This window comes from Panthera leo, chromosome B2, assembly GCF_018350215.1.
Source record: "Panthera leo isolate Ple1 chromosome B2, P.leo_Ple1_pat1.1, whole genome shotgun sequence".
Classification (NCBI taxonomy): domain Eukaryota; kingdom Metazoa; phylum Chordata; class Mammalia; order Carnivora; family Felidae; genus Panthera; species Panthera leo.
The window spans coordinates 149,220,397-149,241,997 of NC_056683.1; positions in this window are offsets into that span (position 1 = coordinate 149,220,397).

The window sequence follows — 21,601 nt, forward strand, 5'->3', positions numbered from 1 at the left end:
ATTTAAACCGGGCCCCGCGGTGTCATCCAACCGCAGGGATGGGACTGCTGCGTCCTTCTAGGTTGAACATGCCGATCCCATTTGATTTCTTGACCCAACTGGCCTGGAGTGTTTTACACTTTCCAGAGGTTGAAAAAATCAAAAGAAGAGTGATATTTCTTGACACTGAAAACTTGTAAAAAAGACTCAGATTTCAGCGTTCAGAAATAAAGTTTTATCGGAGCACAGCCTCCGTCCCCGGGCTGGCTGCGTTCACGTGTTCGTGGATGAATGGCACCTGTCAACCTGTCAACAGCAGACCAGAATGGTCGCAGCGGGGACGCCGAGGGCCACGCTGTGTTTGCTCCCCCGGGCCTGGAAAGCCAGCCAGACCCCCGACCGACTGCCATACCTCCCCTGGGGCTCTCCTTGGGATCTTCTGTGTCGTTACTGTTGTCGCTGACTTTTGCTAAATCATTTGGCTTTTTCTTTCTTTTTTTTTTCTTCACATTATAAGTAATTCATGTTGGTTGTAACAAGTAAGAAAAAACAGAAAATGCGTTTAATGAAAATCGTCCATAATATTCCTTCCTAACCGCCCCCCCCACCCCCCCGCCATGTTATTCCTCTGGGGCAACCGCTGTTCAGACCCCACCGCTAAGCATGACTATAGGCACATGTTCCTACATAGCCTGCTTTGTTTCACTGAACAACGGGCACCCCTCGGATCCATCTGGGGATCATTAATTCATTATTTTCAGCAGATGCATAAGATTCTGTTGTAGGACTTGGAATCATTTCTTCACTTCTGACCCCGTCGACGAACATTTAGGTTTATTACCTTTTTTGGCCGCTTTGTAGTTCCGAAAATAACCACGTCTGTGTTCTGGTGCTCAGGTCTAGCTCTTAGTCTGTGCGGTAAAGTCCAACAAGCGGGATCGATGGTGTGTCTCATCTTGGCATGCCGTTTGTTGTAATATTTCTTCCCAGAAACGGTTGTAGCGGTTCATCCCGGCTGTTAAGAGCACAGACAGGGGAGCCGCGTTCTTTCTTTCTTCCGGAGACTGAGCACGCTTTTGTCCTAAAAGAATTCTCTAATAAGTTGATTCATGGGTTTTGCGTTATTATTATTATTATTATTATTTTGAGATAGATGCACACGTCAAGGCTTGATCGTCTGAAGAGCAGCAGAGGTTAGGGGTCAGGCCCCCACCCACGGACATCCCGTCCATGAGACAGACAGACGCACGGAGAGCAGGGGGAAGGGGCCTGCACGTGGAGGAGACACGTTCAGACCTTCCCCCTCCCGTGGGTCTCCCCGGGCTTGACGAGCCGTATTCGACTGGATGTAGAAAGACCACGCACTGCTTGTTTCTGAAATCAGCAGCTGTTGAAAAAATAATAACAATTCTCCGTGTTCAACAGGATTCCTCAAACAAACCCTGAATGTTTAAGCAGCTGGGCCTCACATTCTTGGGAAGGGCAGGAACGATAATAGTTGTATTTATTTTCTTTTTTTGTAAAAATAAAACTACAGAAACCTTAAAGGATCTGGTTTCCCTTCGGAGAGCAAAACAGCTTTGCAGGCGGACTTTCCAGCCAGCTCCCCAGGAGGTCATAAACGCATTTATTCCCCAAACATACCCTGTCCTCTGGGCCTCTGCTCCTGAGGTGACTCCACTTGGAACGCCCTCTCTCCCTGCCCCGGGTCGCGCTGGCCTGGCTCCTGGGCCGTCTCCACCAGCGGGCTGCCAGGGTTCTCCAGACCCAACTCGGGTCCCTGAGCGTGCGGTCGCTGCCCGGCTTTGTCCCATTTCACTGTCCGAATCTCACTGTGCTCTCGCACAAGGAATGCTGGGCACTCAAACAAAAGGCTTCAAGGTGATCGTCTCTCAGATGTCATGGACTCCTCAAATGTCTGGTGAAGAAATCCAGAAGCTGGGCTGGGGAGGCCGTGCCAGACCGCGGGGGAGACGGAGGCACGGGGAGGCCTGCACAGGAGTGGTCACGTCTTGTCCGTACACATTCTGTCTCCCGGGCACACCGTTTCGCACCCCGTGAAGAGGCAGGTGGGAATCCTTTTCTCAGCCTGGAAGCGGGCGGAGGAGAATTAAGGGGAAACGTGGCATTTGCACAGTAGAGACGGTGCTCGCAAACCATCGGTTTTCCTGTGATGCCCGGGAAGGGGCAGGAGCCTGCACACTCGTGGAGAGCACCCCTCTCTGCGCGACAGGTGCTGGGGGTTTGCTCCGTGGCGGGCACGGCCTTTCCAGGTGCCGCGCCTGTAAGTCTGTCCCGGGGATGGCAGGTGGAGGTGTTCCCACATGCGTGGCACCCCCGCTTCCCAGATGTCAGGACTTTTCAATACCTCGTTTGAGATCGTCTCTCAAATGCAGGTGAAGGACGAACTTCTAAGGTCATGAGCTAACAGAGGAATGTGCAGCCAGGGAGAAGGGGTTTTCCAACGTGTCTTTCACTCCTTCTGAAATTAAATTCTAAAAAATAGAAGGTACTAAGATCACAAATTAAGAAAAACGTAACTGTATGTTGTCTACACGACACCGCAGACTTTGTGCTGACATAATTGTACGACACGGGGCGTGTTCTGAGAAGCCGCCTGGTCCCAGCCTGACACACGAACTCGCCGCATTTCATTTTATTTCATGACACACACGCTTTGTAGTGGCTTTGTCCTTGCGTATCAACAGCTAGGAGCGGACACAACTGCCCTGAGCACTTCCCCTTGGCGGCAGACAAAGCTGAGGGCACATAGTGACGGTCAGCCTTCTCTCTCCGGCTCTGGTCAACGTCAGCTGACGGTCACTGCTGAGATGCCGATGGCAAAGGTCAGCGTTCCTCTTCTCTGTGTAAAGAAACGATGTTTATATTTTATTTAATAACCTTAAAAACTGGGATAAGCCTAGCCACCGTTCTTAAAATTACCTAGAGCATCTGCCTGGGAGATGGCCTCCTCCTACGGACAGGAGGACACAATGGCACCTGTTGACACGCCAACACACGAAAACCAAATGACGTTCCGCACCTCTTCTTTTTCTGGTCATCTCGATTAACGTACAGTTTTACGCAACAAAACGCACTCGTGTTAAGTGTGGAGCGTGACAGGTGTGGGCAAGGGCTTCACCTGCGTAACCACCACGATCAAGGTATCCTGGAAAGTTTCTCCATCGTCTTTGCCATCAGAACCATACTTCACCCCTGGGCTCCCTTCTCCCGCTGGGGGTTAGTTCTGCCTGCTCTGGAATCACGTTCCCGGAATCACACAGCAAGCAGTTACTCTTTTGCGTCCGGCTTGCTTTGTGCGGCAAAACGTTTGTGAGATTGAGTCATCTCGTGATGTCAGTGGTCGCCTTGTCTTTATTGCTGAGCACGTTTTCATGGTGTGGGCGTACAACAATACGTTTGTGTGTTGCTCTGTTCTTGGACAGTTGGGCTGTTTCCAGTTTGGAAGTATTATAAATACACTTGCTATTAACGTTTGTTGGCAAAGTTTGTATGGACGTGTTTTCATTTCTCTTGCGTAACCAACTGGGAGCGGGGTTGCTGGTATGTTTAGCTTCGTAAGAAGCCAATAATCCCCTTCCCAAAGTGGTTGTGATATCCTGTATGCTCAACAGTAGCGTGGGAGTTCCGGCAGGCCCATCTCTACCAACATGTGGAAGCGCCTACCTTTTTTATTTTAGTCCTTCTAGTGAGTGTGAGGCAGCATTTGCTTGTGGTTTCAGCTTTCATTTCCCTGATAGCTAGTGATGTCAGCTCCCTTTCGTGTGCGTAGGGGCCCTTCATAGACCCTCTTGTGAAGTTTCTGCTCAAATCTTTAGTCTCTTTATTATAGGGTTATTCATCTTATTTTATTACCGATTTGTTGGAGTTTTGACGTATTTGCGGTACAGATCCTTTTGTCGGACAGATGTATTGCCAACATTTTCTCCAAATCTGTGACCTGTCATCTGGACGGTGCCTTTTGAAGAGTAAATTTTTAGTTTTGATGAAGTCGAATTTACCAATTCTTTTCTTTTAGGTTTGGTGAGTTTTGCATTCCAAGGAAGTTTGGGTCTCTTTAATTTGCAAAAAAAAAAAAAAAAAAAAAAAAAAAATTATTTTCTTCAGAGCTTTTACAGTTTGAACTTTTATATTTAGGTTTGTGATTCATTTCAAGTTAATCTTTGTGTTTGGTGTGAGATGAGGGCCAAGGAGACGTGTGGAGATCTGGTTGTTCCAATGAGAGTGGCTGAAAAGAGACTATCCAATCCCCATGGAAATACCTGGACACCTTTACTGAAACTATATTAACCACATACATGTAGGTGTATTTTTAAAGCATTTATTCTCTTCCCTTAATCTATGTCTCTCTGTATGCTAATAATATACTGTTTGTAGCCATTTAATAGTCAATCTTTAAATCAGGTAATGTGAGTCCTCTGACTTTGTTCTTTATCAAATTTGTTTTGGACATTCTAGGTACTTTGTGTTTTTTTTAATAATACAGAACCAATTTATCAATCCACAAAACAAACAAACAACAACAACAACAAAAAACCTTGCTGTTGCTTTGATTAGATTGCATTGGTTATACAGGTAAATCTGGGTAGAACTGACATCATAGCATTATTGATTCTTTCAATCCATGAATATAGTTATCTCTCCATTTATGTAGGTTTTCTTTAATTTCTGTTAGCAGTGTTTTATAGTTTTCACAGTGTAAGTTTTATACATCTTTGATTATATTTATTCCAAAGCATTTTATGTTTTTGATGCTCTTATAAAATAGAAATATTTTCTTTTTTATTTTCCAAGTGTGTATTCCCATACATTTGTTCATTGCAAGTGTTTAGAAATAAATTAAATTTTTGTATCTTGGTCTTGTGTTCTATGACATTATTAATTTCATTCATTGATTCTAATTTTGTGTGTGTGGATTCAGTCGGCTTTTTTACGTACAGGATCAGATCTCATCAGAGGGAAAAAAAAGTCAGTTTTACTTATTTCTATATCCCTGTCACTTCTTGACTTTTGCATTGACTAATATTTCCAGGATAATGTTAAGTAGAAGTGTTGAGGGCAAACATTCTTGCCTTGCTCCAGTCTTAGCAAAAAAGAATTAAGTCTTTTATCATTAAATGGGATATTCATCATGGATGTCCTTTGATAGGTTAGACACATTTTATTTATTTTTAGTTTGTTCAGAGTTTTTGTCATGAGTGGATGTTGAAGGATTTCAAATGTCTTTCTTTTTTGCATCCATTGAGATAATTGTATGATTTTTCTACTTTATCTTGTTAAATAGTGAAATACATTGTTTACATTTTTTATTGAGGAGTAATGTACATAGAGTAAAACTCACCCTGTTTTTGGTGTGAAGTTCTATGATTTTGACAGACTTGTGATGACTACCACAATCCAGAGAGAGCAGTTACATCACCCCAAAGAAATGCCCTCCTTACTCCTTTGTAATCAGCCCCTTCTGCCTCCTGCTATCTCTAGCAACCACTCATCTGTGTTCTCTTCTCTAGCTTTTCTGTTTCCCACCCATCACAGGCATTGAATCGTACGGTGCACAGAGATTGGCTACTTTGGCTTATCACAATGTGTTTGAAGTGTATCCATATTGTTGTGTACGTTCCTGTCATTGCTGAGTTAGTATTTCACTTTGTGGATATACCAGATTTGTTTATCATTAACTAGTTGGGGTCATTTTGTTCATTTCCAGTTCATTGATTGATTTTTGAATGTCACATCAGTCACGAACTCCTGGGAATAGTTGCATTTGGACATGGTAGCATTATCCTTTTTATATACTTCTGAATTTTATTATCTAATATTTTCTAAATATTTTTACAAATATGTTTGTGAGGGATATGTTCTTGTAATTTTTTCATATGCTTATCAGTGTTATGCTGACCTCATAAAATGGATTGGAAAATCCTCCTTCCTCCTTTTTTTTTAAAAAATTTGTTAATGTTTATTTATTTTTGAGAGAGAAAGACGGGGGCGGTGGGGAATGAGCAGGGGAGGGGCAGAGAGAAGGAGACACAGAATCTGAAGCAGTGTCCAAGCTCTGAGCTGTCAGCACAGAGCCTGATGCGGGACTCGAACCCACTGACCATGAGATCATGACCTGAGCCGAAGTCGGACGCTTAACACACTGAGCCACCCAGGCGCCCCTCCTCCTTCCTCCTTAATTTTCTTAAATTGACTGTGGAATTGGTTTTACTTTTCCTCAGAAATCTGATGGAATATAGAGAAATAAAGTGAAGCCACGAGGGCCTGGAGTTTTCTTTGTGAAAAGGTTTATCGTTATGGATTTTATTTATTTAATAGATATTAAGCTATTCAGATTTTTTATCTTTTCTTGGCCTAGCTTTATATTATGAATAATATAAAAAGACCACTTTAAATTTACCATCTCAGCCATTTTTAAGTGTGCAGTTCAATGATGCTAAGTGTATTCACATTGTTGTACAGCAGATCTCTAGAACTTTTTCACCTTGCAACGCTGCAACTGAAAGGAGGCCATTAAACAGGAATTTGCCTCCTTTCTCCCCACCCCCACCTTTCGTAACCATCAGTGTCTCTGATTTTGACTCCTTCAGATATTTCATATGAGTGGAACCATACAGTATATGTCCTTTTCTAACCGGCTTATTGTGCTTAGTATAATGTCTTCCAGGTTCATCAATGTTATAGCATGTGACAAAATTCCGACCCCCCTTTTTTTTAAGGCTGAGTAATATTCTAGTGTATGTATATATCTCATTTCGTTTCTCCGTTTATCAGCTGATGAACACTCGGGTTGCTTCTACCTCTTGGCTATTGTGAACAATGCCGTGACGATGGCGGGTGTGCAAATACTTCCAAGATGCTGCTTTAAATTCTTTTGAATATAGACCCAGAGGTGGGACTTCTATGACACCAGTTCTATTTTTAACTTTTCAAGAAACGTCAAAACCGTTCTCCGTAATGGCCACACCATTTGACGTGTTACAGTGAGCAAGGATTCCAACTCCAACGCTGTTTTCTGTTCTTTTGATGGTGGCTATCACACCAGGTGTGAGGTGCTTGCTCAGTGTGCTTTTGACGTGCATCTCCCTGGTAACTGGTGATGCTGAACATCTTCGCATATGCTCGTTGGGTATTTGTATATCTCCTTTGGAGAAATGTCCATTCACGCATTCTGCTCACTTTTCAGTTGGGTCATTTTGTTGCCGTTGTTGTTAAATTGTAGACACAAATGGTGGCAAATGAGACTTTTATGAATGTGACATGTGACTACAGCTTTAGAAAAGATGTACGGATATCTTCAAACGGCTACTTTTCAAGGCTCCTCTTTTAAAAGGGTCAAGAACGGAGCATTCATGCGTTCTTCATCCATCATTCACGTTTTCATTAAATTATTCACTGGCTTTGCCATAATCATATATTTGCTGAGACCCTCCTATGAGCAGGAATTATTGTAGATGCCGTAAATGGCATTATAAACAAGAGCGACGTGATCCTTCTAAACCACACGTTTAGAATCTAGGAAGAAAAAGCAGAAAAGAAAAAGGGAATTGTTCTTTTCCTATCCCAGATCCCAGATCTTCATGTTGGGTTCCTTCTTGCTATAACACTAAGGTGAATTCCTTGATGTGGTCTTGTCTCCAAAGCTTTGCCAGGTGACCCGCATATACCTGGGGTCCCAAGTAGCCTAGTTCCTGCAGGAAGTTCCAATTTTAAAAAATTCGCCCCAAACCTTGAAGACATATACATAATTACTATACCCTATTTTCAAAGATTCACACTTTCATTTGCAGAATTCTCAAACTTTAGTGATGCTTTCCTTTTATGCTGAATTCTCCTTTGAGCTCCACACCATCTAGCCTCTGGCCACAGTATCTAAGGGGTCTTCTGACCCTCCCTGTCTATCGTACCAAGCCACTGAATGACAGCTAGAAGACCGTGCAGCTCAATGCCCCCAAAGCTGCACAATCCCATGAAAGAAAACGTAATGAGACACCTAGAATTATAGTTTTTCTCCTCTTCTGACACTTGTCCCATAGAAAATATTCACTGAGTATTTCTCATTACTAAAACTCTCCACCGCGCTTCAGATAAGAAATATATGGTAAGGCATTCTCAGTTATATTAGAAAGATTATCTTTCCGTGGAAAGCCAGAGCAAACCCGAGTTCTAGCATTCCTTGGCACTATAACCTGGTCAAGTGATTTAATTTGCCTGAACCTTTGATTTTTCATCCATGCAAGTGAAATAGTAATACCGAGGTCTAAAGTAACTTTAGACATGAAATGAGATCACACACAGATCCTAGTGTGCAGCAGGCAGTAGATAAATAAAAAAATTTTTTTAATGTTTATTTATTTATTTAATGTTTTTATTTATTTTTGAAGGAGAGAGAGAGAGAGACAGAGCATGAGTGGGGGAGGAGTAGAGAGAGAGGGAGACACAGAATCCGAATTGGAAGCAGGCTCCAGGCTCCGAGCTGTCAGCACGAGCCCCACACGGGGCTCAAACCCAGGAACCGCGAGATCATGACCTGAGCCGAAGTCAGAAGCTTGACCAGCTGAGCCACCAGGTGCCCCAGAGTCGACGCATGTTAAGAATACCACATTCAAGGGGCGCCTGGGTGGCGTAGGTTAAGCGTCCGACTTCAGCCAGGTCACGATCTCGCGGTCCGTGAGTTCGAGCCCCGCATCAGGCTCTGGGCTGATGGCTCGGAGCCTGGAGCCTGTTTCCGATTCTGTGTCTCCCTCTCTCTCTGCCCCTCCCCTGTTCATGCTCTGTCTCTCTCTGTCCCAAAAATAAAAAAACATTGAAAAAAAAAAAAAAAAAAAAAAGAATACCACATTCAACAGGCACGTTCTGTGAATGCCACCTTCCTGCTGTCCCTTCAGACATCATTCAGTGGGGACAGGCGCCCCCCGCCCCTGATGATGAACTCGTGAATTTTCTGCTCCCTCTTAGGTAATACAGTCCTGCAATAGCTTTAAATCATGACACTGTCTCAACCCAGAAATGCGAATGTCCAGTCTGAGACAGTCGTCAGACTGCAACCTCGATTTGATGCGCAGTGTGCCCTCCTCCCCAGATCTCTCTGGAACCCTGCAGAGCACGTCCTGTGGTACATGCGTACATATGTATTTTTTCTTTTCTTTAAAAAGATCAGCAAAACATTATCTTGCCGGGAATATTTAACTCAGAAAGTTTCAAATGGCTGACGACGTTTTTATCCGTTTTCTCAGTTTTGCGTGTGAATTTTACCCCTCAAGGGTGGGCCTGGAAACTCCACCGGAACGTTCACCAAAGAGGACTTGCTTTGTGGCCTCTGGAGAAACACACAGCTCTGGGGCGTCTTCCCAGGAAGCCCTGGTCCGTGGGGATCTCTGACCACAGAGCAGTTCCCAAGGCAGCAGGTGTGTGGGAGCACGTGGCCACCGATGGCTCTCTCCACGTGCTCTCATCCCTAAGGGACAGTGGCGCCCGGGAATCACAGTCCGTGGACTATTACAAGTGGAAGGAACCTCGCGGGCCACCAAGACGACCCCTTCATCTCACAGACAAGACAACTGAGGTGACTTCCCTGTGGCCGCCGCCGAAACAAGCCAGGCTCGGGGGAGAAGTCTGCGAAGAATCCATCGTCTTTCTAAGTCGATAAGAACCAAACGAGGTTCAGGAGTGGTTTCCCGGCACTGTTTCTTCACACATCCCGTGGCTAAGTGTTAACCCTTGCGAGGCTTTCTCCCGGGAACGCCAAGGTGAATTGGGGACAATCTGGGCGCTTAAGGAGCTATGATCTTGACAGGTAGGTAGATGCCATGGGACAAATCGTCAGAGGAACTGATATAAACTTCGTCCCAAAAAGCCCGTAGATGATAATATGATGGGAAGATAAACATAATGGCCACGAATGTGGAAGACTGGAGGGTGTTGGACAGTGAGGTCTGTTTCTGTCCTCACCGACACGTGGCTCTGAGCTACCTAAAGGTGGCTTTTCCTGGTTTGCAGGACAGAACACGAAAAGCCATTGCCTCCCCCTTCTGATCGCACGGCAGGAGGTACTCCCCGGTAGCTGTGAGCCCACGCTTGTCCGTGTCCCGCCAAGGGCAGCGAGGGCTGTGAGCAGAATCCATAGGGGTGGACGCATTTGACGAGCGAGCGTCAGGGAGACAGGGCGCCCCGCCTGCAGCAGAGAAGCGTCTGAGGCTGCGCTGCTCGTTCCCACATTTGGGGAGAGGCTGTGTGCAGGGGGCATGTGCGGGGCAGGGGGCCAGAGGGCCAGCTCGAGTGGGAACACACGATGTCAGTGCAGCAACCCCCCAACATTTTAGTGTCCCGGTTTTATCGTGAGCGTCTTCGTGTATTTCCGAGTTCGGAAACTGACTTTTCTGAAGGGCACAGAATGCCCCCCTCCATCCACAAGACAAGAACGCTGCAACTCTCACGCGGTCAGGGGGAAAGGTGCTCGAAGGTGGAAAGGGTTGACGCCAGTGGTGACGAGCATTTCATCCCTCGATGGTCAAAGTCCACTCGGCGGGAACGCTCTTCCGAGGATCAGACAAAAGTGAGCGGAAGGACCTCCAAATCCCCCCTCCAGACCTGAGGCTCCGGGGCACTGGCCGGTGCCCCCACGTGGGGAGCCGGACGTCCGGAAGATGCTCTTTCCTGCCCACACCAGCCCTGGCTCTCTGTCCTTTGCAGCCGGCTCTGCAGGGAGCCCGGGTTCCAGCCCCGAACCCACCCCTGCAGCGGCCTCTTACCATCTGCTCCTGATGGCTGGTCCCCAAGTGTGAGGGGAGAGAGGGCAGAGGGAGAAGGGGTGCTGGGCAGCCTGTGTCTTCGGTACCCTCCAGAAGAGCCGTGGCAAACAGCCCTGGGCCTGAGCGGCACACCCGCCTCCCTCCAACATTCAGACGGTTCGAGCAGGTCGGGAGGGCAGGCCTTTCACGAATGGGATGTGGAGCAGACAGCAGGGTCCTCCGTCTCCCCTCCTCCCTCCCCTCTCTCCTCCTTCCTTCTTCCCTCCCTCCCTCCCTCCCCTCCTTCCTCCTTCCTTCCTCCCTCCTTCCCTCCCCCCTCCCTCCTTCCTCCCTCCCCTCCCTCCTCCTTCCTTCCTCCCTCCCTCCCTCCTCTCCCTCCTCCTTCCTTCCTCCTTCCCTCCCCTCCCTCCTCCTTCCTTCCTCCCTCCCTCCCTCCCTCCCCTCCCTCCCATCCCCCTCCCTCCTCTCACCCTCCTTCAGTCCCTCAGGGCTCTGGACATCACACTAGCACGTCCCCATTTCCCCCTGGAGCTTCAATGTCTCCATGGAATCTAAGTGCCCCAAATCACAAGAACTCCATTGACGCTTGAGGGAAACGCCAGAAAAACCCCTTTAAAAAAAAAGCTGAATGTAACCTTTTTCTGTCTGTGGTTTGTGGCGGGGGGGGGTGGGGGGGGTGGTGGTGCAGAGCAGAAGTTTCCAGGAAGGAGAACGGTCTTTAGCTCAGGAAACACCTTAACAGGCCCTCAGTCACTCAGAAGAAAAGCCTCCGACCGGTTTGGAAAACAGGCGAAAGTCAGGAACGTGTGCAATTTACATCCGTGTGTGTCACACGTGCGCACAACGTGTCTGCAAGCTCGCGGTGCCCACAGCCAGTGAGGGGGGAGTGGGACAGACCACACACGCGCGGCAGGGAGGCGCCTGCCTGGGGTTTTCCTCTCTCCTCCTCCGCCCGGTGCCCATAAAGCCTGTACGGCCGCGGGCCACAGGCTCCAGGCAGGAGGGCCCTGGGGACGGTGACGGGCCCCAAAGGTGGCCGGGGGGCGATGCGCGGCCGGGAAGGAGAGGCTGGCGCATCTCAGGCACCCGCAGAGCCCCTAGAGAGGGCGCCACACGCCCACGGCCTCACGAGCGGGGGTCGCTCCGCCAAGGTCCGGGGGGGAGACGACAGGGTCAGAGGACGCTGTGCGTGGGGACGCTGTGCGTGGGGACCACCTCCGGGCCGGGTGGTCTGGCTCAGAGCTGCTCCCAGGGGCGCACGGGCCACCAGACCTCGCCGTGCGCTGCCCTCGGCAATGTCACTGGCCCCTCTGCCTGTACCGGTGTCCGAAAGCGGCCCTGAGCGCCCGTTTGGGTGTCACGCACGGCAGCCCGCGGGTGCTGCGGGGCGAGGCTCCAGACCCGCCTCCGAGAAGGGCGTGCCAGCAGGTGTGGGCCTTGGCCTTCCCGTCTGACCTTGGAGGCCTCCGTGGGCCTGGCCGGAACCCGCTGTGCCTTCTGTCGTGAGGCCCCTCCCTGTCCTTGCTCCCGGCCAGGACGACCCACCGGGTGCAGAGCCGCCGGCCGGTAGAGGCAGGCGGTCCGGCAGGCCCAGGGCGGGCCGGGCTCGCCCTCGAGAGGCTCTCCCGGGGCATCGAGGGACGTCGAGGGACGCCGGCAGGGGCGTCTCTTTCGTTCCCTTGGAGCAGTCTGAGCTGGGTCCCGTACCTGTGCCACCAAAAGCGTCCCCCCCACCATGGGAGGCTCGGGGGGCAGGTGAATGAATAACGTTTTGTTTTCCAGTAGCAAACTGTCCACAGCTGTCAACGCACCCCCAGGAGCCCCCCGAGGAGGGGCGAGGCAGCAGAGGGAGCCCCGGGTCCACTCCGGGCCCCTCCCTGCTCTGCTCGTCCCAATCCACTGTCACCTCGGGGGAAAGTGCTGACAGCCAGTGAGTGACAGCTCTGATGTCCCCTCACGGCCACACCCGACAGCTGGGGGTGCCCTGGGGACAGCTTCCGTCTGGAGATGTCTGTTGGTGGCTGAGACTGAAGGACCCCGCAGCCACCCAGGCTCCACCCGCCGATTCCCTGCACGCAGGAAGGTGGAGTCCACGGGAGGGCTCACGTGGCCCGGAGGAGGGAGGCTGGGGCTGGGCAGGCCTGTCACACTGGGCCCCCTAGAGGGGGACTCGGGAGGGAGGCGGCTGGGCTCCAGGAGGCAGCCCTGGGGCAGGGGGGGGGGGGGGACTGCCAGATCCCTGGACATCTCACCCCGAGAGGGAGACATGCAGCCTCTTGGCCACTGTTCCCACAGTGCAGGTCACCCATGTTCGGTACCAGTGGGGCCTGAGGTCACACGCAGGCCGGTGACTGACGTCAGCGGGGGGGGGGTAGGGGGGGTGGCAGGGGGACCTACAGCCTCCGAGCTGCCCGAGGCATTTGCGGGAGGACAGAAGGGGCTACGCCGTGGCATGTCTGGGGTGAGCGTCGGGGACACGGGCAGGAGTCCCTCCGCACCGATGCAGGTGTCCTTCTCGAGGCGGGGAGACACGGTGCCCCAGCCGAGGGACCCCGGACGAGGGACGCCGTCTGCAGCCTCACGTGTAACACAGGAACACGTCTCCGAGCCCTGGCATGCGTGGACGTGAAGACGAGAGAAGGAAGGCCCTTCCGGAGAGCAGCCCCCGTGAGGCGGGCTCCGGCAGGGCGCCGGGGTCACGGGCAGGTGTGACCGTCAGTGAGGGGTCCCCCCTCCCACACACAGAGACCTGTTACTGGTCCCGCTGGACACTCGTCTTCCTGTAGACGGGCATCCGTGCAGGGAGCCCCTGTTTCCGGGCGCAGACAAGCCTGCAGAGGGGCCAGGAGGCTACTGTGCCCCCCAGGCCACGTGGGGTGTCAGCTGGTAAAGAGGGGAGGACTCGCAGGAAGAAACAGCAGAAAGAACAAAGGGGCAGGGAGTGGAAAGTGCAAGAATGTTCCGGAAGCTGCATCAGTCTGGCAGGACGCGGTGTGGGTCCAGCTCTCATCTCCGGGAACTCGGCCGGGGCCGGGACTGAGGCAGCGGGCGGCAGAGGTGCCCTGGGTGACGCCGGGAGGGACCAGGCGTGTTCCCCGGAGGACCCGGTGGCGAGGGCCCTGCGCGGGGAAGGGCGTGGGGACATCTGGAAGGGGAAGGACCGCGGCCCTGGCCATCGAGCCGGGTCCCACGTGGCTCCAGCTTTCTTCAAGTCGCTTTCAAGGTACCAAGTGTAGCTGCCAGAAAGAGAGTTTACAGTGCGTGAGTTGTGGATTTTTGTCTTTCCCTACTTCCCGCTTTCCTCCTCCTCCGCCAAAACCGCCCACATCAGCACTCCCTAAAATTCCTACTCCACGGCTCCGCCACTCCCCAAAATTCCACTCAGAGCAGCTGCTAAAAACCTTTATTTTTCTTTCTGCTCTTAAAACTCTTCACGGCTCATGCTGTGGCCACGAGGCCCCAAGGTCACACTCTGCCTGCCCACCCCCCCCCCCCCAACCTGGGACACTGCGGGGCCTAGGTCTCCACCCCCCCGGGGCCCCACCCCCAGGATCCCCAACCCCCACCCCTGAGCACCCCCCCCCCCAGGGTCTCCCCCACCCCCCCAGCCAGACACACTCTCCTGTGCTCCTGGCTCTGAGGGTCCTAAACAAGACAGCCGGGGGACGCTCTTCGAGAAAAAGAATAAAAATCTGGGCACAGAGTGAAGTACAAATGAGAAAAGACTTTTAGAACAGAGAAGACATCACAACGCAACGCATCCTAACTATTGAAAAGCTGGCAAAAGCAAGCAGCACAATAAGAGAAAAACTAAGCCTTTTGCTAATTAAGTGCCGGGTGGTGCTGGCACTCAGGGCTGCTTCCTTCAGGGGCGGCGGCCAAGGTCTCCAACCCTTCCTCCCCAGGCTGTGAACTCGCCCTGTCCGCAAGCTCCGGAGGCCCTGCACACACGGAGTCCTCCCACGGATCGACCTTCCCCACCCTGTCCCCGCCACACCACCCTCAGCCCTCCCCCTGCTCTGTCCCCGTCCTCCCTCCCTGTGTCTCTGCCTCTCCCCTGTCTCTGCCTGTCCCTTTCTCTCTCCTGTCTCTGTCCCTTCCTCCCTCCCTGTCTCTGCCTCTCCCCTGTCTCTGCCTGTCCCTTTCTCTGTCCTGTCTCTGTCTCTTCCTCCCTCCCTGTCTCTGCCTCTCCCCTGCCTCTGCCTGTCCCTTTCTCTCTCCTGTCTCTGTCTCTTCCTCCCTCCCTGTCTCTGCCTCTCCCCTCTCTCTGCCTCTCCCTTTCTCTCTCCTGTCTCTGTCTCTTCTTCCCTCCCTGTCTCTGCCTGTCCCTTTCTCCTGTCTCTGTCTCTTCCTCCCTCCCTGTCTCTGCCTCTCCCCTGTCTCTGCCTGTCCCTTTCTCTCTCTTGTCTCTGTCTCTTCCTCCCTCCCTGTCTCTGCCTCTCCCCTGTCTCTGCCTCGCCCTTTCTCTCCTGTCTCTGTCCCTTCCTCCCTGTCTGCCTCTCCCCTGTCCCTGCCTGTCCCTTTCTCTCTCCTGTCTCTGTCCCTTCCTCCCTGTCTCTGCCTCTCCCCTGTCTCTGCCTGTCCCTTTCTCTCTCCTGTCTCTGTCCCTTCCTCCCTGTCTCTGCCTCTCCCCTGTCTCTGCCTGTCCCTTTCTCTCTCCTGTCTCTGTCTCTTCTTCCCTCCCTGTCTCTGCCTCTCCCTTTCTCTCTCCTGTCTCTCTCTTCCTCCCTCCCTGTCTCTGCCTCTCCCCTGTCTCTGCCTCTCCCTTTCTCTCTCCTGTCTCTGTCTCTTCCTCCCTCCCTGTCTCTGCCTGTCCCTTTCTCTCTCCTGTCTCTGTCTCTGCCTCTCCCCTGTCTCTGCCTCTCCCTTTCTCTCTCCTGTCTCTGTCTCTGCCTCTCCCCTGTCCCTGCCTGTCCCTTTCTCTCTCCTGCCTCTGCCTCTCCCTCTCCCCCCCCCCCCCGCCAGACCCTCAGTCCTGTGGGCAGCTAGTCCCACCGCCTGCCACGTTGCACTACACCTTTCTGAATCTGTCTTTTCATCTATTAAATGATGGTAATAAAATTCTACCTGATGGAACTTTTGTGCATATAAATGATAAAATAGAAGAAAAGCGTTTACCACCGTGTTGATGCACCGTAAGTACTCAATGAAAGTGCCTAGTACTTTAGAAGGGAGTGAGTTAATGGTGTCAGACCTGGAGAAATTTCCCCAGGGCGGGAGCGCTCTTTAAAAACAAATATTTATTTTCCTCTTCAAACTCTAGCTTCCCAGTGCCTTCCAAGTGAAAAACGAGTGGACAAGCTAACCTTTTTGTGTCCTTGGTGTCTGCTTACAGACCAGGGGTGGGGAAAGGCCAAGAGAAACCCCGTCTGAGAAGAGGGCCGTCAGCAGCTGACCTTCCCCTGGACCTGTCACAAAGGGGATCGGGTTCCCCCCCGCTCCCTGAGCCCCGAGCTCGGGCGCACAGAGCGTGCATTCATCCGGGCTGCCCCGTCTGGCACACGGTCCAGGGCGGGTGGGCCTGGGCCCGGGTTGACATCAGCGTCCGCCTGGAAACGCAGGACGCACCTGCTTCGAGGCAGTTGTGCGCGTAGACCTTTTATCCGAGACCCAGCCCTGCAAGTCCGGGAACCGGAAAGCTGGCATCAGATCCCCCAAGTTCGCGTTCATGGGCGGGACGGGCCCATTAATGTGATTCAGGAAGGTCGGGCCTGAGCTCCTGGGGGCACACTGCCTCCCCGCCTCTGCCGGGAGCCCCGGCACAGCTGAAAGGAGGCTGGCCGGAGGGACCTCTGGACGGGCCACGCTTCCCATCAGAAAACTGTCTTTCGACCCAGATGGCCTGGTCCTAAAGCAGGGAAGGTGACTGAGAGAGAGCCAGGGGGCAAAACACACTTGTTGGGCCGAGAGCTCACTGCGGCTGTGGGGCCGCGGCGCCGCCGTTCTGGAGAGGGCGGGGGACGGACGGGGCTCCCCGCCGCTGGCGTGGACTCAGCTAATGAGAGTCTGCTGAGAGCAAATGAGCTAATTCCAGAACCTGTGATTTTTGAACGCGGGTGTCAGCAGGAAGCTCCAAACACAACAGATTTTAGTTCCTTCGTGGCACGCACTCAGGGGCCGTGTGATGCTCTTTTGGGTTCTAACAGCTGAGTTACCCTCGCAAGCAGCCGCCAGTTCAGGTTCATTTCTGTCCAGGACGTCACCATCACCTGCTGTGAGGCGACTGGATTGGTGTCCTGGGGCTTCCCTAACAAAGGACCACAGACTGGGTGGCTTAAAACAACAGAAACTGATTCCCGCCCATTTCTGGAGGCCAAAGGTCCGGGTGTGGGCAGGGCTACGCCCTCCGGAGGGGCTGAGGGGAGAGTGTGGCCATCCAGGCCTCTCCCCGCGCTGCCTGGCTCACCCCGTCCTCCCAGGGCACTTTGCGGGCCCCGCCCTCACATGGCATTTCCTCTTCTCATAAGGACTCAGTCACACGGGGTTAGGGCCACCCTAAAGGCCTCATCTTAACTTGACCATGTCCACCGAAACCCTACAAATGAGGTGACTTCCCAGGCACAGGGCTCGGAACCTGGGGGGGGGGGGGGGGGGACACGAGCAATTACACACGTCAAGTTTGAGGTTTTTTAAAGCTGCACAGAACCGGTGGCTTTAAAACTAGCCCTGCCCTGGGCCTCTACCCCCTTCACTTCCTTCGAGGTCCTGCTCTACTGGAACGTACTTGCTCTTTCGTTTTGTTACCTGACACCCCGTAAATTTAAGTCTCCTGAAGGCGCCTTCTGCTTCCCACCAAAACCAGCCCAGCCCTAGCTTCCCTGGCTTTCCATCTGCCCTGCAGTTGCTGTGCGGGGCCAGCCTGGCCTCCCGAGTCCCACGTTCAGCATCTTTCTCCGGCTGGGTCTCTCCAAGAGGACGCCGAGAGGCCAGCGGGAAGTTCTTAGCACCTGCAGCGTGAGGGCATGTGGCTCCCGGGGGCTCTGGGGAAGGTGAGGGGACAGACCCGGTGTCGGGCAAGCGGGCTGCGTGGGGACAGCCAGCTGGACGGGGCGGAGGCTGTGCTACCGGGAGGTTCAGAGTGTAAGACTCAGAGTCTGCTTTGTGGGGATAGCGGACCCCCGCCACTGACCACCCTTGGGTGTCGGATCCCGGTCCCGAGAGGGCTGGTGTCTTCCCACCCTGTGGGTTGAGAATTCAAGGGAGAGAGAGGAAGGCCGGCCGCTGCTTGGCCCCACCCGATGCCAAGCACAGGACGCGAAGCCAATAAATATTCATGTTGTCTATGACTGATACAATCTTCATTTGCATGTTACTGGTTAGAAATGCCGGTAGGAAAAAAATGCTCACAATGTGAAAAGAAAAGAAAAGAGAAGAAGAGAAAAGAAAAGAAAAGAAAAGAAAAGGATTCCTTTATTGAAAATAAAGGGTTTTGTCTCGGTGGGAGGTAAACCACGCACATTAATTTCAAGGATTTTCCTGTGACCCTTGGAGCCCTTAGATGCAGAGGCTTTGTGGTGACACACGTATGCGTTGCCATTTCAGACAAAGTCAATGTCAAAAATGACACTCCGGAGTCTTTTTTTTTTTCCTTGAAATCCAGAGATACGAGAGAAATTAATTCACAAAGGCACTGCTAAAAAAAAAAAAAAAGAAAATTCAAGCAGTCAATAAACAAAGACTTGAGAATCAGATTCATTTTCTCGGACTGATACGAAAGCAAGTGAGGGGACCCCACGGACTGGACACGCCAGGAGTGTCTCTCCCAGAGCAGCAGGAGAGCATCGGGCAGGGACAGAATGAGAGAAAAGTTAACTAATCTCATGGGATAATTACTAGAAGACCGCCCCCCCACCCACCCACCCAAGAGGTGGCTGAATATAATCTTCTATTCAAAATAGTGATGAAGACAGAAATGGCCAATCAGATAAACCTGAGAAAATACCCATTTCTTTGGAGACGGACACTTCTTAAGGGCAGCACACGCGCCAGATGACCTTCTCTGTCAGGCTGTCCTATGCAGAGGTCTCACCTCGAGGCGGCGCGTCCCTTAAGCCCCCCCTTGATGATCTCTATTTGAGTGTGATGGCTTGTCAGTGCAAGGCCACCTCCCACCTGTCCCTAATTTATGCATTGGGAGTAGCCTGCTCAAAGGTCTCTGCTTGGGCACAGCCCAGGAGGCTGGAGGACAAGATGTCAGAGACGAGACCAAGTGAGAAGAGAGGCCATTGCAGACCCACACGCTGGTAACAGAGAAGCTTTGCTTCAAGCAAGTAGGGAGCACCATGGGCTCAGTCTACACAATGTAAGGTGTGGATGGGACCTGAGAAGAAACGAGTTGTATTATTGAGAAATTTTTACCGTGTAGGGAAGAACTTTTTTTTAAAAAACTGTATATTATTAAAACAAATTTTTTTTAGTGTTTATTTATTTTTGAGAGACAGAGAGAGAGAGTACAAGCAGGGGAGGGGCAGAGAGAGAGGGAGACACAGAATCCCAAGCAGGCTCCAGGTGCAGAGCCCGACGCGGGGCTCGAACCCACAAACTGTGAGATCATGACCTGAGCTGAAGTCATAAGCTCAACCAACCAGGCCACCCAGCCTCCCCATCTGTATATTATTTTTTAAATAAAGTGTACGTGTTGAGACTTTGAAAGGGTTCAAGGTTGGTTTGTAAATGAAGTAAGTCTTAAAGGCTATTTGTAGATTCAAAACGTTATTTGCATTTCATGGAGATGGTGATCTCATCTACTTTTGACGCTGGGCTTTGGCAGCGTAGACTATATTCTCTGTTCAAAGACACACCTTGACAGCATTTGTTGTGAGGCATTGGTGTTTCGGATCATTCGTCTGAAAGGGAAAAGAAAATGTGATTTTGTTGGTTGGTGTGCTGGTTTTGCAGAACAGTTTTGTCGGAGGAGCTCAGACGCTGTCACAAGTCTCGGCTTCATAAGCAAAGGCGATGGGACTGGATTCTTTTAGCTCGTCTTAGATTTCGCTTCTGTTCCCCCGGGGCTTTGCCGACAGGTAGGGGTGGGCACAGCGCCCACACTGCCTCAGGCTCGGACCACCAGCGGAGCACGGCGGAGCCCCCAGCCTTCGGCTCCCCATCGACCCCACCACTCGCGGGTGCTCTGTGTCCGGAACCTTGCTTGGGGTTTCTCCCTCCGGGCCCAAGGACGCTCCCAGCTGTGCCGGGAGAGGGGGGAGGCACAAAGAGCCCCAAGCAGCACTCACGATGCGTGTTTCTGTCTGAAGTTTGATTTCAGACAGATAGTCTGAAGCACCGACGTCTCACTCGTCAACGTCTGTCAGTGCGTATCTCGGAACGGAGGGTACATTACATGCTGTCAAAAAGCCAGTGTTGGAAACGGATAAAAATCATACTTGCGCTAAATGCAAATAAAGCTTGAAATCCACAGATGGGCCCAGCCGTGGTACCGGGGCCCCCTCCTGCCCCAGGCCTGGTGCCTTCCGGAAGCACCACTGCCTTCCTGTGAAGGCAGTGGGGGAGGCCCAGCTTCCCAGGCGTCTGGGAGTGTCTGGATGCCCACGTGAGTCCAGGCTGGCATCTCTGCCCCATTTGCAGCCCCTCTGCCTGGCACAACTTGAACTTCCCAAGTGTTTTCACATGCAATCGAAACTCTCCTTCACAAGAAGAGTGATGATCCCACACGACGTGTGATGCTATGCTGAGGTCACCAGAGTCTAGGAACAGCCAAAGCCTCCCCCTGCCCACGTGAGGCCCGGCTCCTGCAGGGGGCTGGCAGCTCGGGCCTGGATGGGGAACGGCGTCCCTGTGGAACCCACTGTACCTGGGACCGGAGGCCAGTGACGTGTGGCCCTAGGGCTCTGACGCAGCGACCTGTGATGAGGGTAGATCTGGGGGGTCACAGGCCCAGGGCACGGAAGGTGTTCCTCTCCGACTACCTGCCCAGTAAGTGCTTGTTGAATCTGAACGAGATCACCACCATCATGGACTCCTTAGACCCTCTCCTCAACAGACGGTTACTGAAAGTTCCTTCACATTTTCCGTAAGTGTCCAGATCCCCTAAAGCATTAATTCATAACTTAAAGGATCAGCCCGCCAACTCAGAAGTACGGTACACAGACATATGGACACGGACGCCAGGCACCAACCCGGTGACAGAATATAGCAGCACAGAGTTCCTGAGACCCGATCCCCTGATGAGCCTCTAATGGGTCATGGAACTGGGAGCCTGGGACGGGTGCAAAATTAGATTGCTACTTCCTCCAATAATATGAAGAGAGTGGTTCATTGAAATTCCAACGATTATCCTCTCTTCCTTTAGCATTTAATCATCTGGACGCTTCCGAAGAGTGTCATTACAGGCAATCACTCCCCATTAGCTATTGTTCCCAATGTCCCTGCAATATGGCATCTCTGTCAGCCCATTGGCTCGGCTCAGCAAGCCAGTGCAAGAAAAGACTCAACTGATTTTCAAGCGCAAACAGCCATAGACATCGGAGTAAAGGAGAATTTTCCTTCTCCACGGTCCCAAGCCCCATGGGAGACTAAAACTAGTCGTTCTTCCTGTGTGCTGGGCCCGTGTGCCATGTGCGGCCAGCAGACCACACAGCACCCTCCCACACGATGTCTCCCAGAAGGCCTCCATGGCGTGCACACACACGCACACACACACACACACACACACCAGCCCTGATTAAATTCTTCCTTACACACACTGGCCTTCTCCATTCATTCATTCGTTCGTTCAGTATCAACTAAGCAGTGCCTGTGTGTATTCATCACTTTTCTAGGCCCTGAAGAGACAGAAATAAGTAACCCATAATCCCTGTCCCAAGGGTCTCACAGACTATATGGGACACAGA